At 39.8% G+C, this 21,916-nt stretch overlaps 1 protein-coding gene and 1 pseudogene across 2 annotated transcripts in view; both read right to left on the reverse strand.

The window, feature by feature from the left end:
* Positions 1–8,499: 8,499 nt before the first annotated feature.
* Positions 8,500–18,022, reverse strand: LOC147157162 (uncharacterized; annotated as a pseudogene). The gene is made up of 2 exons (XR_015091615.1): positions 17,617–18,022; positions 8,500–11,806 (listed from the first exon to the last, which is right to left on the reverse strand). The product of XR_015091615.1 is annotated as an uncharacterized LOC147157162 (transcript).
* A 3,407-nt stretch (positions 18,023–21,429) lies between these two features.
* The window catches only part of LOC147157163 (uncharacterized), a 6,160-nt gene continuing 5,673 nt past the window's right edge, over positions 21,430–21,916 (reverse strand). The window contains exon 2 of the mRNA XM_086064050.1: positions 21,430–21,916. This exon is cut by the window's right edge and continues 2,095 nt beyond it. The gene's annotated coding sequence lies outside the window, so the exon portion shown is untranslated.

Consider the following 21,916-nt stretch of genomic DNA (forward strand, 5'->3'; position numbering starts at 1 on the left):
AAGTGAGGTGTCGGAATCCACACAGCAGGTATGCGGGAATCTCTGGAGCCAGCTCTCCCGAGGTCAATAGTTTATCTAGGAAGCCAATTGTTTACCTCATGTTTGTTAAGGACTGAAAGAACTCAATAGGAGTTGGCCAGATTGTATCTCACTCTGCTGACAGGACAAGATCAAAGGGGGGGCACAGTCTCTTCCTCGGGGGCTGTGCTCTGTGTGAAGAATTGGGGTGACAGGAAATATCACATGCTGAGAAGGGGCCAAATGGTCAATGAAAGGGGGAGGGAACCATTTTTTCTATATATGCATGCATGAACTTTGAAAACGACACATTTGTGGGTAAGCTGCGATGATTGAGCAGTATCTACAAGTGACTTTCAGAATCTGAAATAAAGCTGGCAAACTTGTTCACAGATTTCAACTTTGAATTTATTTGAACACGCAGAAATCAAGGAAATGATTTCCAACAATTGGTGACCCCGACGCTAAAAGTGAGAAGGTAAGAGGATTTCGAGCTGCAGTGATTGATGAACGAATGGAACTTCTAGGCGCCTAAATAATTAATTACAGTAAGTGGAGACGTTAATCCACGTAGAGGAGTTCTGTCTGTTTAAAATCATTGCAACTTGTTTTCGTCTGCTAAATTGTGTAAATTTGTACATGAGATCTGTTTGAACAAGTTGTAGTTTGATGTCGTTCTAAAAATTTCTGCGACATTGAACTATAAACACGTACGTGGGGTGGAGCATGTGGTGACGAACGTGCTGGCCCGGACCGGTTAATGCGCGCGGCTGCTGGGGACAGAGCCATGTTAACAGGAAGAAGCAGCGTCTTATTAATTTGTAAGTTTTGTTCTTGCGCTGCGAAGGATTCGATAGACTATGATATTTATTTTTTGAATATAAGGATAAAGAGGTTACGGGGTTTCGTGGATATTTGAAGATCCATTGGTAAATCTGAAGATCATAGTAGACGCGCCTGTCCTTGGCAGTTTGGTTGGTTCAGGATTGTTCCTTCAGGTAGGACGTGTCGCCTGTATAAGAACGTCCATTTTTCACGTAATAAGTTATTTTAAAAGTGCGCGCGCTGTTGAAATTGAACAGTTGGGGGAGTCAGGTCGATTGCAACGGACATTGGGTTTTAAACGTTGTATTTGCGATCGCTAGATTACGTGTGATTTTGTTTTGATTTTGCGCTGAAAGAGCGCCTTGCATGACATATGCAGTAAAAGAGAGACAGTTTTGACACTGCGGAATTGGATCACGTGATTCGTTGTCTGTGTATGTTCTGTGAGTCATTGTGTATTCGTTGTGTGTGTACGTTCTATGTTGTGTTGTGCGTGCTGTGTGTTTTGTGGGCTTCTGTGTTGCTTGTTGTACGGTTGTTTAAACGTTGTCGAATAAATTTACCCTATTTGAACTATCATATTGTAAAGTGAGACGTCACTGCATTGATAAATATTAATACTACTTGCGTAAGATAAGAAACCGAAAGTAAAATAGCCTATGAACAAAATGGAGGCGATTTCGACCCGGATACAGTATGGTTTGTCCTGAATGCGCTTCCGGTTTAGAGTCGGGACTTGTGAGTCGCCGTGAGGAAAAAAGCGTCGATATACAATGAAAAAACGAACTATGGATCGATTGTATAAAAAGCTTTCGCTGGACAAAATGGTATGTCAGACGTTTGTATTTTCTTTGTTGGTAATGAAAAAAGGCTGAATTTGGTGCTAAAATGACTCCAGCATTGTTGGAGCAGTTTACGGGTGGTTTGTTCGAAGTTAACCCGTTTACTGAAATCACCGTATGGAACTGCGGTTTAAATGCTATAAGATTTGTGGACAACGAATTGATAGCATAACACCGTTTATTATTATAATGACTAAAGAGTGTGTGCGTATGCATTTGAGTGAGGGGTAGAGAAGTACGACGAAATTGTAGACATGTGGATCAAATGATGAGGAATGCTAGAATGTTGGCGATGGGCAGTTCGGTTAAAATTGCTCGAGGAGCGTTGGTAAAAGCGGGTGCTAAGGATGTGGCTAATTGTGATGCTAACATTGTTGCACCTCTGGCGAGCAGCGGGCCGCTCGTTACTGTTTTGTCTGATGTTGTTAACCCGTTTACAGGCTCACCGTACAAGCCTACGGCTCAGATGCTGCAGGATTTGCAGGCACCGATGTTGACGGTAAATAGCGGTAATCTTGATGTGGAATGGCATAGTGGTAATGATAAAAATTCTGGACCGCTTCGGTCTACGTTACAGGCCGCGGCTGACGGCTTGGCAGCTGGCGTAACCGCCTCTGTGACACGTTTGGAGTCTCTCTTGTACGAAATTTTGGAAATGAGGGAGAGTCCGAAAGTGAAATTGGACAAAGCATGTGCTTTTAAATTGGACCTAGCTTCTAAAAAAAAAAGGTGGGGGCTGCTCTGTTGGGGGTGTGTTGGAAGTGTTTGGATATTGGGAGGTTTTGTTTGATTTTCTTCAATATTCTTAACTGTAAGTTGGTTTTGTGTGAGTTTAGACTGGTGAGATGATGGCAGATGGAATAAGGTAATGAAAAGGAGTTTGGTAAAATGGGTTTTGCGATGTTGAGGGATGCTAAATGAAGACATTTTCACTCCTCTCTGTATGGAAAAAGAGGGGGTTTGAGTGTGAGTGGGGGATTAGTCATGTGTCCTCGTATTGTGAGTTTTTCTTTTTCATAGATAAGAGAAGGATGATAAAACAAAATAAGTAACAGTTTTTTAAGGCTGTTGCTAAGTTCTTGTAGAAAAATATTAATTTAGTGTTTTTATTTTTTAGTGACTGCATTTGACAGTCTTTTATGCTATACTGTTTTTGATAAAGACGAGCCAGGTTAACTTTTTCTTTTCGGGACAAATGAATAAAGAGTAATGATAAAATGATAGCATTTTGTATTGAGCTATGTTGAGTTAAAATAATTATCCCTATATCCGTACAGCTGTGGCTGGATTTAGGATAGTTGAATGAGAAGTTATGAATGTTTTTGTAGTCAACATAATGATTATGATGTTTAATATTTGTTTTTTCTGAGTGTGTCATTTCAGAAACTGATGTTTAAGTTCCAAAGCGGATGGGGTTTGATGACTATCTGCAAACGGGATGCGCCCAGCTCTACGGATACGTTGTATTTGCAAGTATTTCTAGTGGCTGTTTTTGAGGGGCATTCTAAAGAGAACAAGTTTGAAATAAGATAATAAGAAAACTGGAAGTGAAATATCTTGCTATAATCCCACATCCTCAATCTGGCATTTTTAATGCATTGCATCAACGAGTGTGCATTTTTTTGGTCAGGTGAGCTCTCAGAAAGACTATGTGTCATCGAGCCCGCCATTGCAGACAGCAATTTCCAACGTTTGGATTGACTTCTCCCCTATGGCTGTTTTGCATCCAGAGGAAATCTAAATGCCTGCTTTGAACATTGCTGACACAACAACCGCCGTCCTGACATCTGCTGGCCAATTGTAAAATGTCACAAGGAGTCAGAAAGCAAAGCAGCGATTGGCTGCCGTTGAGAGAAATCACAACAAGAAAAGCAGACTATTGTTGTCCTCATCGTGTTGGGCCTGCCTCCTCACCTGGCTGGGAAAAAGGACAGAAAGGAGCCTTCAAAGACACGCTACGGCAGGACTGCATGTTAGACTCGTCACACAAGGAGGTTGGGCAGCTCCGACGAAGGCTGAAGTGGCAGCTGAAATTGTCACCAAGTGGAACAAGGAAGCGCCGGTAGCGACTGCAGAACTGGAACATTGGAATCGTTTGGAACAATCGATTGGCAAAAAGAATCCATCCTTTGGAAGGTTGCAAATGGCAACCTCCCCACAGCGACATCTGCTGGAGGACTGGACAAAGACTAAAAAAGATGGAGGTCCGAATGGGGTGTGATCTTGCTCGAAGAAATGCTACACGAGTGGTATGCAAGGCATTTTTAATGTGTTGGATGGGAAACTGTGCTCTATAGCAAAGTATTTCAGGAAATTGAACACGACATATGTGAATTTGGAATGAGGGATTGGAAAAAAATTAATTTCAATCTTAGTTCCTCTATTTTATTGTTGAGAAGGGCCTACTAAATGTCTGCCTATTTTCTTGGGATAATCAGTTTCTGAATTGGTACAATGGGAATTTGACTAATACGATACGATATACTTTTGTTTTCCCTGTGGGGATTTTTTTTTTTTTTTCTGGGCTCCGTCCAGCTGCAGTTAAAGTTGAATACAAAGTGCAGCATTAAGTAGAAGTCTTCCCAGAAGTCTTCACGATAGTATATGTTATAAATATGTATTATCTAAGTATATGTTCTATAGACATAATATTGAAATTTACATCTTATCATACTGAGATATTGTTATTCAACAAATAACTGATAATTTGATGATTCATTTTCGATTATTATTTTTTTTCTCACAGCACTGTGATTTGTAAATCCCAGAGATATTTTTTGTGCTGTGTTTTTACGTGCCCCACTAATCTGTAGAAGAGGTGAGGTTGATTGGCAGTTTCTGAATCATTTTTAGTTTGCTTAAATCTAGTAGTATTGTTTTTCATGTCTCCAAAGTTTTCACATTTAGTGTGTTAGTTTTTATCTGGTCTGTGCTAATTATTTGCAGTGTCCTGCGGCTATCTCGGTTGCCTCACATTCTGATTTTGTGAGTTGTGAATTTTACGACGTCTTTTGCGGGGGCTGTGGTCTGGCGGTCCTTCTTTATGAGCTAACGGTTTTTTTTATGTGTCTCCCTTTGAAGTGCAATGCGTGTTTGTAAAGATCTGTGGATCTTTGCCAAAATGAGGGAGGAATGAACAGAAGGACAGTTCATGTTTAAGATATTAACCAATGTAGATGAATTAGAAAATTCAATACAAAATTTAAAGGTTGTGGGTTAGAGAATGAAAAACAAACTTAAAAACAAAATTACAAAGGTTGTGGGGTATCGGCCTACACTCCATTTGACAGGGTGAGTTTGAAAGTGATAATCCACAGTTTGAATATGAAGAAATCTACCAGAGGAAATCGATCGCAAAGTAAGTCTGAAGCAAGCAAGGACAATAATGCATATTCGCCGAATGAAGGTAATTATATTATATTATATCTTTTATCTCAGAATCACATGTGAAAAATGTAATGAGCCCAGTGTTTGCAAAAGAGTATAGATAATATGAATATATGTGAGTTTTTCCCAGCATGCCAGGATTCGGCCGATAATGGGATTCTGGGAAGAGAATATATGATATGAAAGGCAAAGTTATGCAAATTTAGAATAAATTTAGTCGTGGTAAAAAAATTACCTATTATTGAACAAAACCTATTTGAAAAATAAATATTTACAAGCTCTGTCTTATATTAATGAATGAGCGAATGTCATTCACCTCAATCAAAGGCTGGGCTCTATTTCAATGTCACAAAAATAGATATTTTCCTGTTCCAACAGTGCAGGACCTACAGATCTTAATCAAATAACATTTACTAATCCCAACTAACAAAAACTATCAGGGTTTTTCCTCAAAATAAAATTTATGTGAGTTTATGAGAGACTAAATGAAAATGTTCTGCACTCAGGAGAACGGCCCCAGGGGGTGACGGAGAGGAAATGTTGTGCAGTTCGCTGCACAGAAAGGAGGATGAAGACGACATTCCACATCTGGTCTACAAGGCTGCCGGAGACGTGCCAGGCTCAGCTATCTTATCAACTGATGATCATCAATCTCATCACCTCCAACTGGGAAAACAACGTCAGCTGATGTCCCGATCTAGGAGCCACGTCAACTGATGATCCAGTTTCCGGCTCAGGAGCTGTCGTTTGAGGACATCATTCAATCTTATTGAACGAAGATCAAGATCAAGTGCCTTTTCTTGGGCAATCATTCCTTTGATCAGTCACATTTTGGGCAGAATAATCCCAGGTGACAAATCGAAGAATTTGGGTAGTCTACCCCAAATTCTTGAAGAAGAGACGAACTATTGCGACACTCTTTTCATTCAAAAAGACCTTCAAAGAACTTCATTACGAGATGGCTTCAAAGCTGAAAAACATATCCTTCTGCTGTACTGCGACCTTTCTTCTCATGATGACTTGGTACTTTTTTCAGCCTTTTGACACAACTTTGAACGCAATTACAACGTGTCGTATTAAGCGAAGTATTAAGTCTACATATAATCCCTGGGTCACATTCTGGACTTATGAGAAATCAATTGCTGTGACAGTTGCTCCAAATACAAACACTTCTGTTAAAATTCCTATTAGATCCTTAAAGGGATTTGGTAGGGGGAGACAGAATAAGGGGGAAGATTGGATAAGATACTGGTGGTATTTGACAGGTCATGTACGACGAGATTGGAATGCTCTGATAACAACACAGGATGGAAGATACTGGCGTCCGGGAACTAGTGAGGAGGCAGTCTTCTTTAGCAAAAGAATAACATTGCGTAATATGGGGGGGCGACTCTATATGAACTTTATTTTTCCAGAAGGGGAATTACGGTCGCCTAACACAACAATTGATAACGCCTCCTGTTTTGGATTTTTGTTGTGGGCCTGGTTCTCCGGACATGACCCATATTTCCCCATTTTAGTATGCGTAAATAAAACAATGAGTAATTTAGAACAGCCAAAAATGACTAAATACACAATGGAGAGCGGAGTAAAGGCGGTCAGCGTACCAACTGAGGGAATAGTTGAGAGGTTTCGGGTTACAAAAGGATTTTCCGGGGGCAGTAACAATTGGCTATTATTGGCGAATGAAGCGGCTCGAGCCTCTGATAAAGACAACTGTGTGGTATGTGTAGGTCCGCGTCCTCTATTGAGAATCATTCCGGCTAAAATAGATGATCACTGTATATTGGAACTAATGAATAAGGCTGTCCCCAATGTCAAATGCTCGAAATGGGATAAGGTGTATCCCCTCGTCGATTGGCAGAAAACTAAACCAGTATTTTCAAACACAGTTGCAAATGGTAATTTTACATGTATTAAAATGACAGGCACTGGAGAGCAATTGGGAAAATTAAATCACATTACTCAGTGCGTGTCGATAGTAGATGTGGGACAGAAGTTCCAACCGAAATCCAGAGCGGACATATACTGGTGGTGCGGTGACAACAGAATATTTGATAAGTTGCCTTTAAATACAAAAGGATATTGTGCCCTCATAACCCTTCTCATGCCAGTACAAATCTACCCCATCTCTATTGATAACCTGTTACAAATGATTGATAATTGGGAACCAAAACCTCCTTCTTTTCAGAGGACCAAAAGACATTCTTGGCAAGAGCAGAATGTTCCCACCTACATTGATGCAATTGGAGTACCAAGAGGTGTGCCAGATGAATACAAATTAACTGATCAAGTACTCTCAGGATTCGAATCTGTAATTTGCTGGTGGTGCACCATAAACAAAAATGTAGATAGAATTAATTATATACATTATAATGAACAAAGGCTAGGAAATTGGGACTCAGTCTGGCTTTGAGGCTGTACGCGGCCAGTTAGCCGCCACATCTTTGATGACATTCCAAAATCGAATTGCACTAGATATGTTGCTGGCAGAAAAGGGCGGAGTTTGCTCAATGTTTGGAGATCAGTGTTGCACTTTTATTCCTAACAATACTGCTCCAGATGGAAGTCTGACAATTGCAATTGAAGGGCTGCGAACACTCAATAAGAAAATGAAAGAGCAATCAGGTGTAGATACTTCTGTATGGGATAAGTGGATGAATGTGTTTGGCCGTTATAAAGCTTTGATTTCCTCAATTTTGATATCTGCGGCTGTTTTCACGGCACTAATAACGATTTGTGGATGTTGTTTTATTCCATGTATTCGTTCACTTTGCCAAAGACTTATTACCACTGCGATTGAGAAACAGGATGTACAAAATAAGTCGTCTCATATGATGGTAGCTGTTGCTAATCAATGGATGTCTCCTGTTGCTTCGAATGAGGGGGATGAGGATGCCGCTGGCATTTTCCTTTAAAAACAATATCTAATGTGTTGAACTATAGAATAGTTCAAATGACGGAATGATAGAATTATTAACATTGTTTTTCTGTTTTACATATATATTCTTCAAAGTGTTTTTGATTTTAGTTAGATAAATACAACTGTGGTAGAATGTGGTCTGTTTTCCCCCTAAGGAAGTGAGGTGTCGGAATCCACACAGCAGGTATGCGGGAATCTCTGGAGCCAGCTCTCCCGAGGTCAATAGTTTATCTAGGAAGCCAATTGTTTACCTCATGTTTGTTAAGGACTGAAAGAACTCAATAGGAGTTGGCCAGATTGTATCTCACTCTGCTGACAGGACAAGATCAAAGGGGGGGCACAGTCTCTTCCTCGGGGGCTGTGCTCTGTGTGAAGAATTGGGGTGACAGGAAATATCACATGCTGAGAAGGGGCCAAATGGTCAATGAAAGGGGGAGGGAACCATTTTTTCTATATATGCATGCATGAACTTTGAAAACGACACATTTGTGGGTAAGCTGCGATGATTGAGCAGTATCTACAAGTGACTTTCAGAATCTGAAATAAAGCTGGCAAACTTGTTTACAGATTTCAACTTTGAATTTATTTGAACACGCAGAAATCAAGGAAATGATTTCCAACACCATCTAATCAATCACTTCATATGGACATTACCATAACATTGTACAACGCCAATGCACTGCTTAAAATATTTTTGCACCAGCGCTAATTCTCAGCACCTGCCCACAGAGGCTTTTAGATTATACAAAGACTACAAGATGATAAAAAAAAAAAAAATCATGTTCCATAGAATAAAATAAAGTACGATTTTGTAAAGATTTTTCTAAGTAAAAACTTCAAGGGTCCGTTTCACAAAGCAGGTTCAACAAACTCTGAGACTTACCCTGAACTTAAGAGTTGACCTACCCTGAGATTTGATAAACGGAAAGTAGTTCCACCTGGAGTTAATCGCATAAACCACCACCATTGTAAAAAAAAAAATGCATCAATGGAGCCCCGATTCGACGATTCATCACGGCACCAGGGAAGCAGAGGGTGGCGGCATCCTCTTTCCCCTCCGTTTTTAAGCCCTCTCTTGGTAATCTTAATGCGATTGTAAATCACTTTTAAACCTTCAATTCATATCTTCATAATTCTCCTGATAAAACATTGAATTGCAGCTAGATTAATGAAGTCTGTATCATTTTTACTAAAGTTCTCAAAGTTAAAGCGTTAACTCATTGATTAATCACAAAAAAATATTGCATTAATCATGTATTAACGCAGACCAGATTATACTTTAGCTTGACAGCGAATGGTTACGTTCAAGGTAGCAGGGGTTGTTTGAACCATGAACATAACATGCATTAAAGTAAAGCATTTTAATAAATGTTTGCTTCTTTCATTTTAATGAAGTGATTAATCAAAACTCTAAGATGTGATCAATCTATAGAAAAAATGTAATCGTTCAACAACTCTAATTTTTACTAGCACCAAACAACTTTGAGGTGGATGGTGTGAACTCTGCCACACACAAAAAACTACAACCGTGCAGACTAGACTGCTTTACGGCATACGTCCTTTCCCCAGTCGTTCCAGAAGGAAGTCGAGTCAAATGTCTACGCGCGGTTACTATTATCATGCAGAAGCTACAAAACACCCCAAGAAACGAAGATTTTTGTCTGAGGTGACATAATAATAATGATAAATAGCCTACCTGGATGTGGATAAAAGCACAGTACAGGATTTCACTCGCTTGCAAGGTGAAAGACGAGGGGGGATTTCCAACCGACGCTGTCCTTATTTCCCTTGTCCTTATGGGAAATGTCGTTCTTTCAAGGAAAATTCAAGGGAAAACAATATCGCTTTTGTCCAAAGGTGCCGCCACAATCATCAAAAGCCAAATGCTGCTTTGTTCCTGCTTTAACATATTCACCGGATTTATTTAAATAAATCGTGTGTTACTAATTGAAGCAATTTTATTAAGTTGGTCAACAATTCAATTTGTAATCTTAAATTTGGTTCAACAATTATTTTTTTTAAGAGTGCACCGTTATAAACGGGATAATTGTCAAAAGGACATGCTATGTGAACTTTTAATATAGGCCTATTGACTTTTTTTTTTTTTAAATAACAGACGGCAAAACTATGTTACGTCAAAGCTCGCAAACTGACTGAATGAATGAAGAAATCAAATTTCAAGTGTGGCTGAAAGGAAGCGGAGACAGAGAAAAACTCTAGGTTTATTGAGATAAACCTGGTACCGACCAGGTTAGGTTCATAAAGTCTGTTACTACGGTAACTGACGAAGAGTTTAAGTTACCTCCTTTTATGAAACAGGCTAGAGTCACCTCTTTTTTTCTGGTTTCAGTTACCTCGCTTTCTCAAATGGAAAACGCAGTTTCCCGCATTTCAGGGTTAAAAGACTCACTAAACCTGCTTTGTGAAATGGACCCCAGGTCCTAACCAATTATATTTTCATTGCAAGCTTCTTGATTACTGCATACTTCACCAGCACACTTGTGTCTCTTGACCTGAAACTTATGAGAGAACCTTTGACCACAAACTGAGCAGACAAAAGGTTTCTCACCAGTGTGTGTTCTTGTGTGACTTATCAAATGTCCCTTCCAAGAGAATCCCTGGCCACAAACTGAGCAGGCAAAAGGTTTCTCACCAGTGTGGGTTCTTGTGTGTTGTTTTAAGTTTCCCTTCTCAGAGAATCCTTTACCACAAATTGAGCAAACATAAGGCTTATCACCAGTGTGGGTTCTTGTGTGATTTATTAAGTTTCCCTTCTGAGAGAATCTTTGCCCGCAAACTGAGCAGGCAAAATGTTTCTCACCAGTGTGGGTTCTTGTGTGTTGTTTTAAGTTTCCCTTCTGAGAGAATCTTTGCCCACAAAATGAGCAGGCAAACTGTTTCTCACCAGTGTGGGTTCTTGCGTGTTGCTTTAAGATTCCCTTTTGAGAGAATCTTTGGTCACAAACGGTGCATGCAAAATGTTTCTCACCAGCGTGTGTTTTTGTGTGCCCTGTTAAGCTTCCCTTCACAGAGAATTTTTTCCCACAAACTGTGCAGCCAAAAGGTTTCTCATGAGTGTGCGTTCTTGTGTGGTTAATTAAGTTTCCCTTCTGAGAGAATCTTCGGCCACAAACTGAGCAGGTAAAAGGTTTCTCACCAGTGTGGGTTCTTGTGTGCATATTTAAGCTTCCCTTCTGAGAGAATTTTTGCCCACAAACTGAGCAGGCAAACGGTTTCTCACCAGTGTGAATTCTCATGTGTTCGTTGAAATAGCGCTTATAAGCAAAAGTTTTCCTACACCGAGAACATTCCCAGCGTTTGTTGACCGTGTGACATGTCATATCTCCTTCAGCCTCCTGCTCCTCCTCCTCCTCCTCCTCATCATCATCATCATCCAGGAGAGCGTGTGATATAGCGTCATCACTTTCTGATAGTGGAGCTAGGAGGCCGTCAGCTTGTGATCCTCCACAGTGGTCTCCATCACCTTCAGTTGTCATTTGTTGACCTGATCTGCGGCTTGGAGGCTCCACCCTTCTGCTCACCTCACTTGCACCATCTTCACTCTTCAAAGAGACACCAGTCGTTGGCAACATATAGATACCCTTTTCCTTCTCCTCCTCCTCTTTGGTGTAGGGAGGGTCTTTTCTCTCCTCTTTCATGCAAGGGTGCTCTGGCTCCTCCACTTTTTTAATTGAAGGAAACTGCTGCTCTTCTTCTTCTTTAAAGTGTGGGACCTCTTCATCCTCCTCTTCTTTTTTAATGTGAAGGTGCTCTGGCTCCTGCTGTTCGGGGCAAACATATTCACTGATGTCTGCAAGACACAAGAAAACAAACACACATGGTAATATGGTTATTATTCATATTGAAGGTTAATAGGAGAGCCAGATGAATTAAGATTTCTACTTAGTGTTTGTAGAGCTCTAGACTGAGACCTAATTGGTCATCGTTACTTTAATTTCTCAAGAATAAATATATCTCATTAATCAGAATAAATATTTTAAATATCGCCCGTGCACCGCACCATCGCAACGTCATCATCCGCCATTTTGGATGCAACAGCGTATGTAAACAAAGCTGTACTGTAAAGGCTGCGTATTGTCATCTGTATGCAAACCCCATGCAGCCAACTTTATTGCCAAAACCTCTTCAAAAAAGGCTGCAGGACTCACAGTTTGATGGTGCTCTTTCACACTTTAAAACTGTTAAAGACATTGTTCATGTGAATGTAGCACAAGCACACAAAGTGGAGGCACAGACCAGGCAGCAGCGTAAATCACCGGTCTGGTATGCATTACGGACAGGGAGAGTAACTGCCTCTAACACGCATGCTATTGTTGCCACCAACATTGAGAGGCCAGCTTTGTCGACAGTGAGGAAGGTATGCTACCCATCGACACTGTCGACAACAAGGGAAATTAAATGGGGGATTGAGCATGAGGAGGCTACAAGGAGTATTTATCAAGCTAAGCAAGAACCATACCACAAGGACTTAAAATAAAGGATGTTTGGAAATAAAGTGTCCATCAAAGATCTTTGTGATGGAGAACTTACACAACTAAAGGAACATCATATGTACAGTACACAGGTGTAGACACAGATCTTTGTGGTAGGCTTAAAATGCTGTGACTTTGTGGTGTGGACAGAATGAGACTTTGTTCTTGTCAGAGTCATGCCAAATGTCAGACCCTCCAGGATTTCGCAATGTTGTGATCGCAACTATTAACGCAAAATCAAGAAAACCCCGCAAAATCGCACTTGCCATGCAGCTTTGTCCAAATACCACAAATTTCCCGCCAGAAATACATTTAGCATTTCGCATAGGGATAGACCGATTATTGTCTGGGACGATTATTGGCGCCGATATTCAGCATTTTGAGGAATATTGCCATTGGCCATTTTGAAGAATCACACGGCCGATAATAGATTAATTTGAAAAAGTGTTAACTTCAGGGAACTAATTATTTACATTTTCAGAGATGCTGCTGACTATGGGGACTCTCTGCACCTTCTGTTTTTGTAAAAAATTTAAACTAAGATAAGTATATTTTAATACTTTAGAGAGAAATTTTGATACCATTTGATATTTTTAAGAAATATGTTTGTAGACAATGAGAATGTTGAAGGTTTTGACGGCTTTCAAACGCAATGGAGGAATAATTACCACTTGATTCCCAGAGGTTGTTACAATTGCCGCCCCAAGGTTATTAATGTTGAAGGTAATTAATATACCCGCAGATGCGACAGTTGTTGATTTTTATTTTTTATTTTTAAATATATTGAAGGTTTATAATGATAAACTTAGGTTTGTGTGAATATGTTTTTATCTGCTTCAGGAGCTGAGGTATCAATTATTTAGTGGGCATTGACAATATTGTTGAATTTCCAGGAAAACTTCAGGTTTTCGGAGGTGATTCTAAAGTCACCCATAGGTTTTAGAGGCATGTTTTGCAGGCGCTTTAGGCCATAATGGGTTAGGGCAGCAATAGTATGTTGGGTTCTTATCGTTAATACTGATGCACAGGCTGTGTGCTTCACCTTTTTATCAATATGTGGCCCAAAAAAAATTCTAAAATGGGATATTGATATATTACAATTCTACACTTAATTACCTTTAAAATGATACATAATACATCACAAGGGACATTACACTATTGTATTTACTAGTTAATATAGCCTGTGTGTCGGACTCGTGGTGACTCTTGAGGACCATCGCGATCATTTTCACCTTCAAGTTTCATCTTTCTTAGCTCATTTTTATGTTCGAGTCATCTCACTAAAAGAGCAGTGAAAATGTGAAGTGATATTTGCGATGCTGGCAGTTTATTTGTGATGCATCGCTGAAGCAGCGTGTAACGGCGTCGTATGAAATTGACAACATTGACAAGCTATCAAAACATTACACTAGTATTTACAAAAGGGCTGGGCGATATGGCTCAATATTCATATCACGGTATAAACTGCATCCATTCACTGTAACGGTATATATCACGGTATAGAATAAAATATATATATATTTTTTTAATCCTCCCGACATGTGGACCATTTTGCCGGAGCGGGTCACATAAGATCTTGAAAGGTTGCAAAGACAGGCAGGTGATCTCACATATCGTTTATAAGGGGATCAAATTTATTTGTAAATATGTTATCTATTAATGTGTCAGTTGCTGTTATTCTACTAGGTTTTGTTATTAACTCTTTGACTGCCAGACGTTTTCAGAAAAGGGATGCCGTCAGTGCCAGCCGATTTAAGCATTTTGACTGATTTTCAAGGTCCACAGAAAATGTTCTGTTTGGACTATGGAAACACACGTACTACCAAATGAAAGATTGGACTTTCATCTTTCATCAGAAAAAAAGAGTTTGTTTCTACCTTATTCCGTTCTTTAGTAATCAACAATAGAAAATGGTTAGTTTGACCCAATTTCGCCTGTGTTGGACCAAAATACGGAGAAATCAAGCTTTTAGTGAAACGATATTATTTCATGCATTCTAGTGAATTTGACACTTCTTTTTGTCCATGAATGATGCCACAAACACCTAAATAGTGCTTTACTTCTATAAAACACTACCACCAAGAATGAAAAAGTGTTTTTTGATAGCAAAATACGTTTATTTACATTCAACAGTGTAACAATTTGACAACAATTTGGCAAACTATTTACAAATGTGTGCAACTGTGGTGCTATTTACAAATATGTGGATGTTTCAACGACAGTTTTTCTTTTTGTAACACTCTCCTGCGTGCAAAGAGACGTAACAGCATTTGCACAACAGATTGCCTCTTCGCGTGTGCCACTTTCTTGCAGGCCGTTTTTTTCCGGGGAATAGCAAGTATATACTGCAGTGTGTCATCAAGTCTAATATCAGGATCATGCTACGGTTACGTTACGGTGGTGTTACGTCTCGCTTCCTCGCGTCCTTCAGTTGCTATACCGAGTGGTAGATGTTCTGATCCATTTTATCCACTCCATTCATGGTGGCATCGTAGTCCAGAAACAGTGTCTTCTCCGTGATCAGACTGTACCCGCTCCTCCGATGAATATGCATTGGACTCGGGGTACTCTTCATTGTCCGATCGAATGTCCGCTTGTGCAGCTCCGCGTTTTCCGGCCTTAGCAGCGCTAGCCGCGCTAGGCCGGTGAGGCTTACTACGTGATCGTAAACACGTCCAGGCTTCCAACTTTGGCGTCAAACTCGGAGTCGTCGTCGTCATCATCATCATCATCAATCTGCATTGGTCGATGCCAACTCTCCATCGCCCGATCGAATGTCCGCTTGTGCAGAAGTACCCGGCCGGCTATTGTGCGCGTTTTCCGGCCTTAGCAGCGCTAGCCGCGCTAAGCCGGTGAGGCTTACTACGTGATAGTAACAGGCCAAAGCTTCCAACTTTGGCGTAGAGCTCGGAGTCATCATCATCGTTGACATCAATGCGCTTTTTAGTATTGATTGATGCTTTCCGTCTTTGAAAAAAATGCTCAAGCTGAGCTGCTTGTAACCGGTTGCTTGGTCAAGCCATTGTGGCTTGGATCAGCCATTGTCTCCTCAACACTCTAGCTCCGCCTCACGTCTTCTACTGACGCCCACGGTGGGCGGCCCATCCAACCTTGTGCAAAGAGAGTCATCGCTGCCCTCTAGGGGCCAAAACGAGTCTTTGACTAATCAGATCTGCCTGATACTTTCAGCACAGCTGCCCAAGGCTTTCCTGCACCCGTTTTTGAAAAAAAAAAAAAAAAAACATAGGGGACGTCTTTTAACGTCCTCGGCGCCCTTCCCTAGGTTTATGCTAAACGTTTTATAACGTTTATGGCAGTCAAAGAGTTAAAGGAAAGAGACAATTACCATGCACTTTATTTATTAGGGGTGTGAATTGCCTAGTACCTGGCGATTCGGTTCGTATCACGATTTATAGGTCACGATTCGATACCGATTAATCCCGATACGAATCTATAAATTGATTATTGCGATTTTTAAAAAACTCAAATTTAGAAAATACTAATCAGTAAACTTGTACATGTACACTGTAAGATTTGTATGAAAATGTATTTATTTATCTGAAAATTCAGGCTTATAACTGAGCCACTGCATTTAACAAACAGGTTGCAGTCTGTTTCATGTTTGAACAACAATTAAATAAAATATTAAGGCTTAATGTTCCATTAATATAAACATTTTTCCATGCTTAGTGTGTGAATCCTAACCCTAAGTAAGACGTTTTGTTGAATATTTCCATAAAAAATTGATGTTCAAAAATCGATTCGGCTGCATATTGAATCGATTCGAGAATTTCGCGCTATATCGCGCGCGATATATTTCCGAATCCATTTTTTGATTGATTGAACACCCCTATTATTTATAAAGTCTGTTGTTGTTTTTATGATCATTTGGGTTTAGTCAACAAGTATTAAAATCCCCACATAACTTGTGTTTTTTTTAATTTATCGTTTAAATAACTAAGCATATGAGCTATTTTTTTCATTAAAGATGTCAAGGCATGATTATAGGGTTCTGTAAACAGAGACAACAATTACGTTTAAAAAAAAAGTGTATTTCAACCATTAAACATTCTATTATGTTATCCATGGAATATGTCAGACCATCAATCTCATCACATCTCAAGGTTTTGTCCACATATTACGACCCCGCCTCTTTTCCTGATCTTCCTGTTCATTGTAAACAATTCATACCCTTACATTTCTACGTCACTTATTTTCCAAAGTCTCTGATATGACTGACTTGTTCGTTTTATTCAAGTATTCCCTAATTTTTATACTTCTGCTATAAAGTATATAATATAAAATTTATGATCATATTGTATGTTTATGTTTACATTAAATTGGTATATATTATAGTATTCACAGAGTCGTGATTATTTCAACAGAAATAAATATCTGGATCAAGACTTTTTTTCTGGATGACATTTGTCGTGTTCATCATATTCAAATGTTTTCAAATTTGTTCCTTTTTTGTATAGGTTTGCCATGTTTTATGTGGGATTTGTCAATTTTATTGTTCGGGTATTTTGTTTTGCCACCGAAGATAGGCTGCTATCGGCATTACGAGCCTAACCAGGTCCATAACCCTCAGAGCACACTGACAATTCAGAGTTTAAGTTACAAGTCAAAATAGCGGTCTTACTCAGTGAATTTGGATCGGTGTAATTTGATTTGAGAGGATTATTTTGATTTCAAAATGTGATGAAATGTTTGACTACGATAACAATCTACCTGGTTTGTATGCTAGTCACAGGCAAAAGCAATACAATCCGCTGGTTGCGTTCGCCGTGTAAAGGAATCATTTACATTGCGTTTAATTAGGGAAAATTAATACTATACCAGAAATGACCGGATGTTCGCAATTTCGTACCAGTGGCTCCGGTACACACTCACTCGCGCAGAATTTGTACTAGTAATTCTCACGCGATTCACCGCAAAATAGTGCCAAGTGGAGAGTTAACGGTCACGGCAAAATATCCACTGCGAGCAGTTTACGAGGGCTTGATATTCATTCCTTATTAATGTAAACGCCGCATTCCCTTTTATAATTGATAACCACAGGAAATTTTCAACATTAGAAAGGTGTTTCAGTAATTGCTAAGCAAGTGAGAGTAAAAAGTGGGCAAACCTGCTCTGTGTAATACAACACGAAGCTGCTGGCAAAGTCTGGCTGCGTCCAGTAGTTGACGACGACGCTCGTTTTCCTCTTCTGTTCCATATAGTTTCTCCGCATACTTTGCTGTCCTTCTTGCGCACATTTTACCAGGAGAATCTTAATACTTTATATTAAACGCGTCTGTTAGCGACTAGCGAAATAAATTAAGCTAACTAGGCCGAGAACCTTTAACGCGCAACGAGACGAGTTTACCCGAACACAAACGTTTGATGAGCTTCGTTTTTGTGCAGTAAAGTTGCCATGTGCGTACTGTGTCGAGACCGCCCAGTACTATCGGCAACAAATCTTCGTTTTTCAATCGGTATCGTCCGATTGCAAGAAACGTTCAACATTTCCCCTGTAACGTCATGCTCCGGGTACTATTCTTCTTCTACTGGAGTTCATTTGGCGGTCGGCAAAGCAACGCATAGGTGCATTGCCGCCACCTACTAGACGTGGAATGTGAACTGCAGAACCCAAGGAAAAATTGGGAAGGTGGACGGGGGGGGGGGGGGGGGGGGGACGGGGGGTGTTCTCCAACTTTATTATTAAGAATATACTCAGCGCTAAAGCAAGTTTAATGTACCCTAGGACCATCATCAATTTCAATTTAATCTATTTATAAATACAAGCTCATAATTCACTGCAGAAAAACTATCACCATCAAGAAGCTCCAGCCCCCGACTGAGAGACAAGGGTCCGGCTGTAACATGTTCTCCTGGTGCTTGCATAGGTTTTTCCACATGGCAAAAAAAATTGAAGACTCTGATTTGTCGTGACTGTAAATACTTGTTTCCACGTGCCCTGGCATTGATTAGCGACCTGTCATTTCTTTGATTCGTGAACGATTACAGTAAAAATGACAGCAAATGAAATTGAGGGTTTATAGTTTATATTCCCAAAACCAGAGTGAAAAATTTGCAGTTTTTCCTAGCACTAGGAGAACAACAGTGCTACCTAGAGGTTGCTTAAGTGTACAGACACCAAGAATGAAGCACTTGATGTCATCTTTTCACCACTGAACAGAAGAAGAACACGCGTAACATAGCAAGATGAGTTGAGAGGAGTCTAGAAGAGCATGGTCTGCAGGAACTTGCACACGGAGGCCATTTCGTGTTGTTGTTGCCAAGGGACAAAGCGCAAGAGGATTTCATATCAGCGCCACGACTCGACTCACAGTGTCCATGAGGATCTTCTTCTGCATGGTGGCCATCCTTTCTTAGCTCCTGCTGTGCCAGATGCAAGACGTCCTCGTGGCTCTTCTCCATCTCCTCCATATTCTGCATATGCCAAACGCCGCAACGAGAAGAAAAACAAGAAGATTCCCATTTAGCTTTTTGAATCTGACTTACTTCCTTGTTTTAAATTATTTCAACATGTGCAAATGTGATGAAAGTTGGGGAGGCCATCGAATGAAATGAGTTGGACAAACGTGAATAGTGTATTCCGATTCGTTTCTTCAAACATCCAGCAGACAAACCCTCCCTCCAATTAGGCCATTATATATATACATATACATAATATATATAATATTTTCAGACTATGATTAACATATTTATGCACATGCACTCATATATTTTGGGGACTATCACCCACGGTTTTCATTCATAATGCCACAGAGGACCAGTTGCACAAATGAAGGTTACCTGGCTGTGTCACGCTCCGCTCTAGTGACTTCTACAAATGTCTTTCCCCCCCTTACTTTCTCCAAGGAAGAAACCCGAGATGGAGTGATATCTAAATTATGGCAACTTGACAACACCACACTCATTTTTATAGCACAATTAGACCAGGAAATAAGTCCAAAATGAACAGGGGTTGCTTGCACGCAAAAGCGTCACGGCGATGACTGACTAATTACATATTCTAATAAAAAGGAAACAAAAATAATTTAAATCTGTTCGCAGTTCAGTGGGATACGGCGTTAAGTGAACAAGCGGAAGCGTTCGCTGCCTTCTTTTCAACAAAAATAAATAAATCCGCTGCTTCAACCTGTACCCTTCAAAATTCTCTTAATACTTCTTTACTTCAGCTGCGCATAAACCAACGTGACGATACTTCCGTAAACAAAGAGTTACGTCACCATGAACGTGTATAGTTCAATGTCGTAGTAAAATCCAAAATCAAGGACTTCGCGTCCCTCAGTTTCCGTAACCGAACGATTTCAAACACTACTAATACCTGTTCACTCAGATCTCATGTACAATTTAGAAGACGCAAACCGGTTGCTGCGGTCCCAAACAGACAGAACTTCTCTACGAGGATAAACGTCTCCACTTACCGTTATTAATTAGTTAGGCCCCAGAAATTCCGCCCGTCCGGGAACGCCGCAATCTGTGGACGTCGGGTGTTAGAAAACGTTCTTTGTTTTCTTGCGTATTTAAATAAACTTCAAAGTTGAGATCTGTGAAGAGGCTTCCTTGCAAGGTTTTTATTACAGAAAGTTTCTGAAAGACACAAATGACCGGACACTGAATCAGTGATCTCTCCAAATGTGTGTCCTTCAAGTGGACCCACCCCAACTTTATACAAAAGACAGTGTTTACCGGATATGTTCTCCCCCCTCCCCTCTGTCCTTGAGGGAAGAGTGAAATACAAAAAACATTTAATACATCCTCAGCTCATATCTCAGTTCACTCCAGCTTTAGGAAAATAATTGGTTCCTTGAACTTTTAGACCGGATAATTTATGGACAGAAACTCTGCTTGTACTTTTAAACATATACTCCTTTAGATAACTCAGAAACCTTATTAGACATTCCTTTCCCAGGGAAGAGAACAAAATACACTATGCATAGAGTAAAATTGAATTGACTGTTCTTTTATTACTACACAGCTATATCTAAATTCAAAAAAGTTAAAATATAAATTGAAACAGTAAAACATTTTAACAATGTTAACATTAGCAAGAGCTAAGACACATTTACCTTTCCTGTCGTCATCTTATGAGCCGCAGTGGAGCGCTGTAGTGCCAATTGGAGAAAAGTCAAAGACTTGAGCGTAAGCTTCTTCAGAGAGCCTCTTCTTCTTCATTCTTTTGATGGACACAAACACAGAGGCGCAGTATTCAAGCCAAGCAGCCTGTTACTGCCAGAAGCTTCCAATGCAGCTTTTTTGTTGCTATTGTTGAAGCGTTAAAGCTTCTGGAGTAAAATAAATAAATAAAAACATACTTTCATTTAACAAATACGATTTTTTGGGGCGTTTTATAAAGTAATTATTAGCATTTTAACATGGCTCCCTAAAAGTTGATTTTTCACATTATTGACCCGTTAACTCTAAGTGGGCAAAACTCACGTCAAATCATCAAGCAGTAATTCAAGAAAAAGTTTAATTATTTTTTACAAAAGCTAGTCCTAGCTACTCTTTAATAACTAATAAGTCAATGGGAAGTTTGTTAAACTAGTTGCTCTAACTTTAATTCATAAAGCAATAATTGAAAAAATGGTTTATTAAACTTAAACTCTTAACTACTCTGAATAGCTAACAAGTCAATTAAAGTTATTATATAGATATTCTTTCACTGTTATTGTTGTAAAATAAGTTAGAAATAACAAAAAGAAAAATATAGTTCAATTTTCGATATTTATTAACAATTTAGAAATAATACAAATGATTAAGGCCAGATCAATCTCGTACACACAGAAGCATTTCAAGACTTGCGTGTGTCCAAAAGAAGACGCTGAGGACGTTTAACGGCTGTAATGTATATGCCAAGTCTGGAGTGGCGCTGTAGCGCAGCCACAGGGAGTTAGTGGAAAACGTAGAAGAATCAGCGAAGAAGACGAACATTTTTTTCCCCAACTTTATTGCAATCTACAGAAGAAACATGGCTTTGGATGTATCAAAACAACATGAAAAAGGCGAACAGAGGAGAAGTGACAATGGCGAGTGATTCAAGTACAACAACGCTTGTTCAACGTGGGAACAAAGAAGCTAAATATTTTGCGGCAAAAGCATGAGCAAGCTAAGGAAGCTGCGTAAAACGACTACGACACGGCTATCTGCCATTGTTGACAAACTGACAATTTGTGCGCAGTCACGCAAGAATTGGCGCATACGTCATCAAGCTGCGACCATTACGTCATCACTGGAGGAGTATCCTGCATATGGTGTCCAGACGGACGCGTACTGGGCGCTTTTTTAAATTTTTCCACTCTGGAGACCGGTTTCAAAAGTGATCGGTTTCAAGCTCCGAAACCGTGCCATCGTGTGGACGAACAGCCTAAACGGTAAGAAACTTGTGAAGATACATTGAAGCTGGCTTTTGTGTG

This window comes from Leptonotus elevatus, chromosome 20 (genome assembly GCF_054856555.1).
Source record: "Leptonotus elevatus isolate MCC_2025b chromosome 20, RoL_Lele_1.0, whole genome shotgun sequence".
In the NCBI taxonomy this organism is placed as follows: Eukaryota; Metazoa; Chordata; class Actinopteri; order Syngnathiformes; family Syngnathidae; genus Leptonotus; species Leptonotus elevatus.